Source organism: Hesperophylax consimilis, chromosome 12 (assembly GCF_061612785.1).
Source record: "Hesperophylax consimilis isolate HC1 chromosome 12, BYU_Hcon_1.0, whole genome shotgun sequence".
NCBI lineage: Eukaryota > Metazoa > Arthropoda > Insecta > Trichoptera > Limnephilidae > Hesperophylax > Hesperophylax consimilis.
The window spans coordinates 15,600,972-15,615,358 of NC_142847.1; positions in this window are offsets into that span (position 1 = coordinate 15,600,972).

Here is a 14,387-nt window from a genome sequence, read left to right on the forward strand (position 1 = left end):
GTGGCTAATGAACAAAAAAAGAAATTGCATTAACAAGTTACTCGCAAACCTTCCATGCTAATTTTTATATGACATATTAAAATGTTCAATTACTGTTACATATGAATGAAATAATTTATATTTAGATTATTTTATCTAGGTAATCTTTTATTTTTTAATTACGTTTCTTTTTCCTGTATTTTGTATTTTTATTTATTTACTTTGTATTTTTATTCACTTTTATTATTATTGATATATGTAATAGTAGATACTGCTACCCGGCTCAGAACAGAAATTGTCTAGTGAGTCGGGTAGCGCACATAATTTGTAAACAAATATTGATGTCAATAAACGCCCGGGTTACCGGCAATAAAAAAATAAAATAAAATTACCATATTTCTTATATTTTTTATGAAATTTGTTTTTTTTCCTTATCAAACGAATGAGATCTTTTGAGTACCACTTAGGAAAGTGATTTTTGTTCGTTTTGAGGGGAACATGGGAAGAGATAATCTGGTAGAGTATACTGTAAAACTGATCGACAGATTGATCAATATTTCCCTGATTAATGAATTCCCAATCAATCTCACGAAGAACGGTATTAATTGAATCATAGTCGGCTTTATAAAAGTTTGGTCTTGGGGCGATACGGGTTTCTAGATGTGGTAGAAAATTAAAAAGAACATTTATTTCTAGAGCAGGGTGGTATGGATCTTCTTTGCTTAGTGGAGATGAAGAACGTATTACTGATATGTCTTCTTTATCTGATAAAATGAGATCCAATATTTTGGATTGGTGATTCACTATTCCGTTAAATTGTTTAAGATTACAGAATGATAGTGTATCGATGATGTCAGAGGTGATTGTATTTGTGTTTGTGGTGAAAGGTAATAAATTGCTTGTTTCATCGGTAATCCAATGAATGTTAGACTTATTGAAATCGCCAAATATTAAGATGTGTTGGTTTGGTGTTGTTAGGTACACATTCCTAAGATTGTTTAAAAATGAGCTTACAATAGATTCTTCTTCAGTTGGCGGTAGATATACGGTGCAAACATTCAGTTTGATACTCCTGTTATTATGGTTTATATTGAGTTGGATCCACAAGTCCTCCGCTTGACATTCCCAATGCGCCATCCTTTTTGCCTCTAGTTTTCTCGATACAGCAACCATGACTCCTCCTCCATCTTTTTTTGTTTTGTGAACTCTATCCCTCCGAAATACTTCATACCGGTTATCTACTAATTCCTGGTCACAGCTAGATTCCTTTAACCATGTTTCTGTTAGGCTTACTAGGTCATAGTCGTTGATAAGGACGTTTTCGTATATTTCATCAATTTTTGTCTTCATTCCCCTGATATTCATATACATGCAGTTAATCAGTCCTTTTCTTTTGAAGTCATTTAGTTTTGTTTTTAGTCACATGTTTTGCTGATCATGTGTGATTATCTTTTGAAGGTCTCCCTCACGGCGGATGGTGAAAACCCGAGAGAGATCGTTCCTCTTCGCCAGAATACTGCCGTTCCGCACCCAAATGTATTTAAAGCCGTTAGCTTTTCCGGCGGCTCGTGTTTTGGCAAATAGGATTTTATTTTTCAATGTAAGGTGCTCGTTTATATAAAAATTGGTGGTGGGAGCACCAAATCCTAATTGTTCCGTGGTAAGGCCGCGGCGAGTCCTTGCTGCAGCGATGACATCATCACGGAGTCGCTTTGTGGAGAGCTGGACCACTATATTGCGTGGACGGTTGGAGGGCGAGGAGTGGCCGCGAGCGACGCGATGCGCAGAAACCACACAGCTACTTGGAAGCGGGACGTTAATATTGGATCCTATTTTCTCTATTAATGTCATCAAATTTTCGCCCTTTGCTTCGGGAATCCCATGGATGTCTACATTGCATATTCTGCTGCGTTGCTCCATCTCATCTTGTGCATCTCGTAGTGACTGGACTTCTTGCCGGAGGTTTGAGTTTTCTTCTTGGAGAACGCTCACACATCCCAGAATTTTTGTGTATTGGTCCTTCCACTCGTTAGACAGCTCATTTAATTTTAACTGAACAGCGTCAATAGCTTTCTTGTTTTCAGTGCGCATGATTTCAAGTTTCGACTCAAAAAAATTGATTAATGAGTCAGTGTCAATGTTAATCATTGACTGATGCGCCGATGGTGAATCAATAGGGCCAGACGTGATTGCTAAAGGTGAAGATGTATCTTTCTTTGCACTGCAAACCTTGCGAGTTTTAGACATTTTGGTTGATTTATTTCTTAGTTTGTAGGTAGGTTTCTTAGAGTTATTCAGAAATACCCCTTATTGAGTTAAAAATAATTGAACTTATTTGTCTATGACAAAAAAAAAACCTCTTCACAAATTCAAAAAGATTTCAAAAATTCAAAAACATAAATTGTCTGTGGTTGTAGCTTACAATGACAGTGAATTCGATATGCGTAATTTTTCAAGGCAATATGTAAAGTTGTTTCGCACTGTCACCACGAAATACACTATTATTTTGAATAATTTTTCTCTAGTTTATATGTTTCAACTTTGATTACTTGCTAAATTTGCTTAAATTTCACTACTTTTGTCATTAAATATGGATCTGTCAGAATCAGCTGTTGTTTTCACTTGTCCATAGATTTTCATATTATCATATTATATAATAACCTGATAACACATATATAGAAAGATCGTGTGCCCATCATATTATATAATAACCTGATAACACATATATAGAAACATTGTGTGCCTATCATATTATATAATAACCTGATAACACATATATAGAAACATTGTGTGCCTATCATACTATATAATAACCTGATAACACATATATAGAAACATCGTGTGCCTATTTAATTATTTAATAACTGATAACACTTATATAAAAAAACTTAAAACCAAATGAAATTTTTTCCTACAAAAAAATGAGCTTCAATATTATGATGTATTAATGCGTTTTACAATGCACTTCAAATTACATAATAAGTGCATATTTAGTACAAAAATAATAATATACGAGTACATAATGTTTCGGTCTGAATAAAAACCAAAGGTACATACACTACCTACCTACATATTTTTTTCAATATTGAAAACCACCATAAATCAAACATAATTCAATATCACTTACATTGCTTATAATTATTATATACGCCTTATAATATTATTTTGTATAAAAACATAATCAAAATACAACAATTGTACTTCAAAGACATTAGCAGCGGTTCTCCTAACACTAAAACATATCAATCATGCAATTTATCACGTAAGCAGTACACGTCATTCATACTTCAGTGTACAAAATCTATATTTTTGTAGTGAAATATTGTTAATATTATAATTGAAATTTTATTGTACAATAATTAGTATCGTAATATTATGAAACAAATAATTTATTATACCTACATCTTTTTTTATTTTATTTTTATACTTTTGTAATTTTTTTACTGACACCTCACAAGAGCCCCTCTGTCTGTACAGTGTAAAGGCAGGGTAACTATGTCACCACCTGGTTGGGCAGCGTTGTGAGGCGGGTTAAGGTAGGGTCTGTAGGATTGTATAATGTGGGAAGAGGCCCGGATTATATGAAGAAAGAAAAAATATACAGGTAGCTCGTTCCACATACGAGCCGTCTTAAAAACGAGTCAAGGAGCGGCCCGTTCTCATGAAGCCAATATCGTGAATGGGTGTTTCACTCGTGTCCGTCGAGTTTCACGCATGTGCACCTAGGATCAATGCTGCTAGCTCATTAGAGCAGGCGCCATTAAAATACTTGTAGAACAAACTCAGCAATCCCATGTTGCGTCGGTGCATGAGATGAGATGGCAATCGGTCTGTTAACAACGGAATGTCAATCAGACGGACAACCCTCCGTAGCACAGAATTAGGTCGGTTTTAGCAGTGACACTTAAATTTAATTGTTGGGCATACTTGAGATCAGTATAGGATTATCTGCTGGTCCTATTCAAGATTCCCAGTTTCTTCCCCAGGTAATTCCGTTAAATTGCACCATACAATCATGATCTATTTTCATACTTTTGACACGTTAATTGTTATTTCAAATCGCATGATCGAAAAGACATTGGTACCTACCTAAATTAGGTGGAATTCTTAAAAATGCCAGACAGTAAATCTATCAGAAATTTCATGTCTCTAGAGTTCAACGTTTGAGTTTTCACGTATATGTACATAGATTCTCAGCTTTATAAATTAAATTAAAAATACATAACTCAGGGTGCTGTTTTATAAATAAATTATAGAATAATTTTAGATTTTCACTAGTAATGTCATGATTTATTTTTAGGTTATTACACTATAATCTTGATTTATTTTTGGGTTTTTATGCCGTGTTGCGCTTCCTCTTTCGGTCAAGTATTGTCAGGTAGAGCGTTACAGTCTCCGTCATAATCTCACATCTGTCCCGATGTACTACGATACTTTAACGCTCTCCGAAACGTTGATTATCGAAGGAGGAAGTGCAACACGGCATAATAACCCAAAAATAAATCACTATTATAGTTAAATTATTCACTCTTCTAACAAATAAGATTTTAAAAAACTTAAATCAATGATGTAGGAATTAAATAAACGAGCTTAGCTCTCATCTGTAAAGCAAATATCAAATCAGTATTACTAATGTGAATTTTATTTTTATTATTTTTTAACCTCCACACAGGCTTGTCCTAGTGAAGTTAAAAATTCTAACGTTAAAAAAAATATACAATGTAAATAAACAATAAATAAATAAAAATAAAAGTATTCGTGGAAAAATCATCGTTAAATACTGAATCTAGTAACGTATTATTAAAAAATTGATTGAAACGGACTTTTATGATTAGTCTCGGTTAGGGAATGCAATCCCGGTATACCGGGATCCCGAAATACCGAGATCCCGCAGACATTTTGCGGGACTAATCTCGGTCGAAAATTTTGCGGGATCCCGCTGGACTGGCGGGATTACATAGAAGCGCAGCTCATACATTTATAAATTCGCTCAAAAAGAACGATCTGCTGCAGACTTCATGACAAAAGACATGGGAAAAAATATTGCTTTATTATTGGACTGTAAAACAAGGTGGTCAAGCCTGTGCGAAATGATATCAATATTTAACAAAGTAAGATTGGGCGTATCGAAAAGTCTGGTTGACTTAGTTAGGGCTCGGTGCAAATCTTGACTACCTTTTCACTGAAGAGGAATATGGTGTGCTGAACGATCTGGAAGGAATATTACAGCCGGTGAAATTAGCAGTCGAAGTTTTATGTAGGCGAGAGTCAAACTTGATTACTGCGGAAACCACATTAAAAAATTTTTATTAGCAAACTGAAAAATATTAATAAACCATTAGCCCAAAAATTTGTTGATTCTTTGAGGAAACGGATTTCAGAGCGGCGAACTAACTCGACAGCGGTTTTATTATACGTACATGATCCATATAAGTACGAAGAAGAAAATGTATTAATGTTGATGACACATTTAGTCTACCTTCAAAAAGTGTAATACGCAAGGCAATCAAAACTATAGTCGAAAGGCTAGAGTACACGGACACGGGTAACAACGCAGTAGCCACTGCTCCTGCTGACGCTGATGATCCTTACGATGACGATGACGACACTTCTCTTGCTAATCTGGAGACAAACGCAGCAGCAGCAGAAGCACCAATGTCACTTCAAGACGAACTCGAACTTACTTTGATTAGTATGAAGAGTTTGAGATCAACAGCCCATCAACAACCTAGATCTGGCAATATGAGCAACCTTGAGGTTTTGATAAAGAAGGAAATGAATTACTTCGAGTCCGGTGGATTAAAAGGCACATATCTTCAATTCACTTACAATGCGCTAATGACTATTGTGCCAACCAGCGTGGAAGCTGAACGAGCTGTTAATTTCAGCCGCTGGCTACCTTGTGTCCAATATCAGAAGCCGTTTATCAGATGACACAATTAATACTTTAACTTTTTTACGAAGCTGTTTCCAAAATAATTTTTAATTAAACTTATGATGCTCATCGTACAAGAATATTGTTTAACGTTATTATTTAAATTTAAGTTTCAGTTCAGTTTCAGTTTCAATGCCGGCAGTCCGGGCGTTTATTTTATTTTCATTTGTGTACATTCATTTCTTTTACCTACCTCACTAGACAAAGTCTGTTCCGAGGCGGGTATGTTATGTAAATTTATGTCTTATCTTATTCTTTGCCAATAAATGACTTAAACTTTACCTATGTCTAACTAAAGGTATACCTTTTAATAAATCATTTAAAATGTCCCAAAGAACTTGTTTTATTATAGGTATAAATTTAAAACTCTAAAAACAAGGTTGGTAGATCGAGGTATTAGGTTTTTATTATACGATTGATTAGATATCTAAGTCCACTCTGCTGGATCCCGCAAATACCTGGATCCAGCGGGACTAAGATTGTTCAGTCCCGCAAATACCTGGATTGACATTTTCTTGCGGGATTGCATTCCCTAGTCTCGGTCAACTGAAAAATACGATAATTTATTTAAATTAGCCAAACGAGGTGCAGTCGAAGATACAATTTCATTTGTTTGGACTGGTTTTGCATTCAATTGAACTCTCAACTAATGATGTTTTAATAATTGTGTTCCACTGTATAAAAAATGCACTAACACCCTGTGAAAGTTGATGCGAACCTTGGAGGAATGATATATTTCTACCAAGATGTGAACACAGTTCATACATCATGTTTCAAACTTGGCATTCGACTTCAAAAAAGAAAATTATAGATATATTTTAAAACAATATTAATAACAAGAACACATTAGCTTCTCTAAATAGTATAAAACAGAGTCAATATCCGCGTCTGTCTGTTTGTGCGCTTAGTTTAGCGCTTAAACCATGCAATGGAGTTTGATAGGGTTTCACTATCATTTAGAGAATTTCTTCCGGAAGGTTTATATGAGTAAATATATATACATAATATTCTATTTATTGAAAGTAGAGAAAAGTTGAGCAAGGCCGGGTACACGTTAACTAGTTTTGAATAAGACAATTATTCTCCCTTACCAAATAATTCAAATTCTATCGACTAAGGGCCCGTTCCCACTACCGTTTTCAAATCGGAGGCGGGTCCCGTTTTAAAAACGGATGCCCTAGTGGCTGTAGTGGATGTATGGAGCTGTTCACACTTGTCCGACACAATTTGAAAACGGATCCGACATTTTTTGTCGGATGGCTCGCGTACGCAGCGCGTCCGTTTTCAAATCGTGTCGGAACACGCTCGCTCATAGTTTTGTATGGAGCTGTTCACACTTGTCGTCCAGTCGTTCCGGCAGAGTCCCCGCCAAACCCCGACCCCTCCCCGCTCGCTCCCTGTCGCAAGGAAGCAGGCACGCTGCGTGCTTGTATTTGGTTATTTTGTTAAGTAAATAAATCAAAACTACAATAATGGATAAGGAAATAAATCCCGAAAATTTAATACCGCTGGTCGAAGAAAGAGTATGGTAATATTTTATCTTTAACCAAATAAAAACAAAACACTTGGTGTACACAACTTTTGTACATCAAAATTTTTATTTTTATTTTTTTAAGTTTACTTTTTTTAAATTTTAAAGCTTTAATGAGATGCACGGAAGAGCTTATTATTTTAATAAACACATAATAAAAAATATTTGAGTTGTTATTGTTTTCTTACTTTAAAATATCGATAGCCTTTCTTCAGGACAAATGCACTTTCTAAATTTTGTATTTTGATATGTTAAGTTCTCTGAAACTCATTCCAGTAGATGGTTAAAGGAAGTGATAGACATTCTCTTAAGCCATTAAGCGCCCTTGAGGTGATTTTTCATGGTGAAAACGGCGCTATATAAATAATCCAATCATTATTATTCTAAAATAATTAAAGAACTTTAGTTCATCACTTCTCAACTCACCAATTAACACTTGGAAAATTCCTACAGAAAATCATTCGGCTATGATTGGGTGTACCCAAAATTTTCTTTTCACTTTTTTCCTTCTTTTTAATAAGTACAACATGACAACAAGAGCTTCATCGTCGTTCATTGCGCACCATTACTGAAGAATGAGCAAATAACATGTTTTTGTTGAATCGACAATTATTTTTTTTCGTAGAGTATGGTCCGTTTTTAAAACGGTAGTGTGAACAGGGCCATTGGCCATCCGTTTTTAAAACGGGACACGCCTCCGATTTGAAAACGGAAGTGGGAACGGGCCCTTAGGTGTAGATACATCTTGTAACTTACCCTTTAAATTTTAAGGAAGCCAAAAAGTCATCACTTTCGGAGGTGTATACATATGTATCAATAAACATAATCCTAATTTTCCTCATAAGCAGGGAAAAATGCTGTTTCTCACTGACGTTTCGCAAGGACATCACTTTCGGAGGTGTATACATATGCATCAATAAACATAATCCTAAGTTTCCTCATAAGCAAGGAAAAATGCTGTTTTTCAGTGACATTTTCCAAGAATGTCACTGTCAGAGGTGTATACATATGCATCAATAAACATAATCCTAATTTTCCTCATAAGCAGGGAAAAATGCTGTTTCTCACTGACGTTTCGCAAGGACATCACTTTCGGAGGTGTATACATATGCATCAATAAACATAATCCTAAGTTATAAGCAAGGCAAAATGCTGTACATCAGTGACGTTTCACAAGGACATCACTGTCGGAGGTGTTTACATTTGCATCAACATAATTCCTAGTTTCCTCACCTTTACTTGTGCGACCTAAAAATCAATCGAAAGAGTCGTTTAAATTCGCACTGCTGGCGATATGGCTACCAACGGTAAATGTTCCACGTGTAATTAACAAATTCTCATTCATATAGAATTTTTTTAATAAATTTAGTTTTTTGTATAATTCTTGCTTCACCCCTTTTGCAAGATAATTATTTTTTGTATATGTATTTATTCCTTATCAATCGAATTATTGTATTATTAAATATAATGGACGATTATTACCTACTTCACTGTGCGGTAGCTTGAAAGCTGCAACAAGGCTGGAAGAGTTTGAGGTTAATGGGAAGTTATATAAAATGAAATATTTATTGATAAATATGATATGATATTTATTTATGATGCATCTAAAGGGGACATTCCGCCGCGATGAATATACTTTGATTGCCTTTGCAGACTGGATTTTAAAACTTTATTATTGCGCATTGCGGTCATCAAATTGATGTATTTATGACGGGTTGTTTAATTCGAAAAATTCTTTGAATTCCAAAGTTAATTTTTAAATTCTGTAAAAGATTTTTTCAAGTTCTGTTAGTATTTCAGTTCTTTCAAGCAACTAGCCCATAATGATATAATAACAAAACTTGAATAGAACTTTCAAAGAACCCGAAAGCGAACATTGAAACTTGATAGTTCCTTCAAATTGTATGTAACAACCTATCCTTAATGTATTTCCCTTTTTTTATTTTTAGTGTAGAAATTTATTTACAGAATGAATTGGTTTAAGCACAAAACGCATAATTGCATTGCAGGTTTTTCCATTTGTAACGTTTCTTTATATGAAAAAAATATTAAAAAACCGTAAAGAAACAGGAATTTAAATACGTTCTTTGACAGCCGAAAACACAAAATAAAACTGGCTGCTTTATTCCTCCGTTGGTCATTAGCTGTATTAGATAATACACTTGTAAAATATTTAACTGCCCAGTAGACGCTTAAAGTTATTTCCGGTAGTAAACCTCTACACAATCCCTACGGCGCGAAGTGAACAAACACATCTCACCAACAAAACTGTGTTCAAAACTGACTAAACGCCAAACTAGAAGTTGCATAATGCCCAGTAAAAGGAATAGAGCGGAATAACGATAGGCTTTAACTGCGGTAACTATCTTTGTGGTATCTAACCGCGCACCTATTATTACGATTTACGCCTTACGAGTTTTTCCCCCGTAACAGATAGATGCCTCTAAGGAGGCAATAATTTAAAACTCCGAAGCACGAGTCTTTACTTAGATAGAACGTTAACCAACGGCTTCCCCTGTTTGATTATAACGTTAGGACGAGCGGCGATACAGTTTAGTTAGTGAGGCTGGATGTTCAGAATGAATCTGCCAAATGCAAGGGATATAAGATATATGTTAATAAATTTCCCTCTGGAGATTCATAGAACTACTAGGGCAACAAAATATTTTTCCCCTGAGATCATTGTGTTAAGTCGAATTGTAGAAAAAATCATTAATTTAGACTACAAATAAATGCATAAAGACTAAAACGTATTTCTCTTAACAAGATTCGACAAAAGGATAACGCCAATGTTGCAAAATGCAAAAGAAGCGAAAAGAGTTGGGACCTATAAAAATGACACGATGAAAGTCAATGAAATCATAAATGATTCCAAAGAAGAACATTTCCTAAAAAAACATACAGGGTCTGATTTTAGCAATACTGGCTGTATGGATGAAATAATACATTAAATTAATTAAAGAAAAAACGTAAATTGAAGAAAGTCACCTAAAAAAAATTATTATTCAAAATGATAATAAAAATTCTCTAATTTTTTCTCGAAAAATGTTAATGAAAAACTCACCGTATATTATTAAGGATTTATTTGACGTTTACAGGGAGGTTCAAAAAAGGTATTCAACCAAATATATGATCGCTTATTCATTTTTGAATATATAATTAGTTAATTATTTTAAGATATCTATACATCTTTATAAATCCAGCTATTTTGTTAAAATAAATTCTGCAAACACCCAAAAAATATTAACATATTTAAGAAATTCATTATTCTTCTAGCGCTTTGATTATATAAATGTCTAGATTGAGCGTTCGAGCGACGAAACGCCAAAAAAAATATCAGCCAACTGTTGGCTGACAAGCTCGTTCAGTCCGCTCAGTTGCGAAACTATCGCTGTGCGGTAAACACGTGTTGTGTGACATTTGAAAATGACGATTTGCGCTATAAAAGTGTGCAGAAATTACAAAGGACGATTGAAAACAACTAAAAAGGTTACTTATCATAGGTAAGTTACCTTTTCAAAGCCATATAATAACCATTTACTTAAAGAAACAATTCAGTTTTAATAGTGTAATTTAGTCTTACCGTAGTCTTGACAACACCATATTTTGACGCATTGTTTACAGGGTTGCCTGTTCTTCAAATTAAAATACCCACATAAGGTAAAAATTGCAAGTCGCAAATGACGCCGGTCTATTTATAAAGAACATTAACTTTAAATTCAGTAAATTTAAATGATTCATCTCTTTAAGAAATATAAGAATCTAGTAAATAAAAAAATTTCCCATGAGTGCGTTGTTAATTTTAAAATAGGTTTTAATAATTACCCAAAGTACACTATATATAATAATATTATAAATGTGAAAGTTTGTCTTTGTGTTTAAGTGTTTGTAAATTCTTCGCGTTGACACTATATTTTAAAAAGTTATGAATTCGAAATTTGTTTATCTATTAAAATTACAAAAAAATGTGACAGGTTTGTTTGGTGAAGTATCAAGTAAACTTTTAATTTTATTCATGCATATTTTACAGAATACCTAATGATCCTATATTAAGAAGTAAGTGGATAGAAATAATAAGAAAAAGCCGCGGAGAGGATGTCTGGCAACCAGCTAAAACATCTGTTATTTGCTCTGATCATTTCCTTGCCAAAAACCTGTATTTTGTCAACAATCAAAAGCGTCGAATGTTGAAAAAGGAAGCGATCCCGTGTAATGTAATTTTTTAAATTTGTAATTTTGTTTTTAGCGGCCCGTACCAAAAGGTGCCAAATATCGTGTTCATCTATTTTTCTTCTATAATTTACAGGCATTGTTCTTAACATCATTAGAAACAGATGATGATAACAAGAGTAACGATTCAGTTGAAGATATAGAAAAAAATAAGTGAATGTGTAAAACATGTTTTAGATGAAGGAGTAAGTTTTTTTAGTTTAATAAGTAGTTTTGATAAAATAAAAAATCCCTTTTTTTAAGATATTGTTTCTGGGTGTTTCGATTACTACTTTCTTATAGTAAACCTAACCAATTTTCTGAATCTGTCACCTGTTTTTTATTTGTAAGAGAAATCTGAATGTTCTTTGATATTAGTACCCAAATTATATATATATATTTTTTTTTTTTGTATTGTAATATAAAATATGAGTTACATTATATATACATATATATTTTAAAATATTATAATAAAGGTCGTTTTTCGTCATGTATACCTTATCATAAAAGAGGAGCTCTTGTGCCTGATAAGGGAGATTATATATTTTTTATTCTTTTTAGATAAGTTCGGAAACCAATCAAAAAGAATCTTGTGGTGTTAAAATAGATAACCACCACACGACATCTTTTGTGGCAAGTTCTGAAAATATTAAAGCATCTGGCAGTACTAGTAATTATATACCTGGACAAGCCACTAGTAGTTACATCGAAGATGAAAGAAGAACAGAAAACAAAGACGAGATTATTGGAGATTTTTCTGATCTTGATTCCATTTTTGATTCACCAAGAAAATGTAAAATGCGTCGAGATTTACGTAGAAGAATACAACTACAAAAAAAACATACTCTAAAGATCCAATCTTTAAGACGCAAAAATTTACGACTTAAAAAGAAAATAGCTTCTTTTAAACAAATTGTTGGAACATTAAAAAAAGAGAGATACATAGGCAGTGACACTCATAACATTTTAAGTGACAATGTGTTTGTTGCGGATCTGTATTCCAATATGATGAAAAAACGAAAAGTATCTAAGAGGCCAGTTAAAAAGTATGCTCCAGAATTTAGAAAATTTTGTTTGACGCTACACTTTTTATCTCCTAAGGCGTATAGTTACGTCAGAAGTAAATTCGAGACTTGTCTTCCACACTCAAAAACTCTATCCAAATGGTACTCAAATATTGATGGCTCCCGGGGTCTGACGGAAGAAGCTTTCAAGATGTTGAAAATTAAAAGAAATGACTTAGACAAAAATATGATTTGCGCATTAATCGCAGATGAAATGGCTATAAGACAGCAAGTGTGTTTCAACAAAAAGACTTTTCGAGATGAGGGTTATGTTGATGTAGGGAGAGGACCTTCTGACAGTATGAATATCAATGCATCAGAGGCATATGTATTTTTGCTTGTCTCGTTGGATGAGTCTTGGAAATTACCTGTTGCCTATTTTTTAGTCCATGGCATGACGGGAGAACAAAAAGCCAATATCATCAAAACAATATTATATAAATGCAGTGAAGTAGGCGTTGACATCGTGTCGCTGACGTTTGATGGCCACAGCACAAATTTCTCAGCCATGGAAGTGTTGGGTTGCAAATACAAAAATCCAAAAGAGCTGAAGACTACATTTAAACATCCATGTGCTGATTATGAGGTGGCAGTATTTTTAGACTTCTGCCATATGCTAAAACTAATACGAAATCATTTTGATTCGAAGGAAGTGTTTCTATATAAAAATAAAGAAATAAAATGGGAATATATAAAAAAGTTAGCCCAAGTACAAGAAGAAACTGGTTTACATCTTGCTAACCGCCTTACAAGAAAACATATCCAATTTAGAAACTCCGTAATGAATGTTAAGCTAGCAACCCAGCTTCTTAGCAGGAGTGTTTCTATTGCTATTGAATTTTGTCGACAAGAGCTAAAGCTGCCAGACTTTTTGGAAAGCGAAGCAACAGAAAAATTCATAATGATTATGAATAATGTTTTTGATACATTCAATTCTAGAAACTTACATGCACATGGTTACAAGCATCCATTATTCCCCGGAAACAAAAATGAGGTGTTTGTAATGTTAGAAGAAGCAAAAGATTTAATTTTTAATCTAAGCCTAAAAGTATCTAGAAAAAGAACATATCAAGAACATCAAACATCAAAAACACTGGTATTAAAAAGCTTTGTACCAGTTCTTAAATCACAACCATTTAGAGGATTTCTTGGCATTCTAATTTGCATAAATAGTTTGAAATTTTTGTATGATTCTTTAATAGAATCGAACAAATTGAAATATTTAACCACATATCGCACCAGCCAAGATCACGTAGAATTATTTTTTGGTGCTATACGGATGCATGGAGGCTATAATGATAACCCTAATGCTAGACAATTAAAGGGTATTTACAGAAAATTGCTTTGCAATATGGAACTTAAATCTGCTTCGACAGGAAACTGTGTGCCATTGGAAAACATAAGTATTTTAACGTGCTCTTCATCCCTTAACTGCATCAATGCAACTGTCCCATTGTTGAGAAATGATAACGAAGAGGACAAAAGTGAAAATATTGCCGAAAGTTTTAATGAAAACGAAGAAAGTACAATATGTCGACTATTAAATGTTTCACAATATTCTGAATACTCACAACAAATTGTAGGATACATAGCAGGTTTTGTTGTTAGAAGTTTACGAAAACAGGTAAAATGTGTCACTTGTGTTGAATGTCTCATATCAACTGAAAAG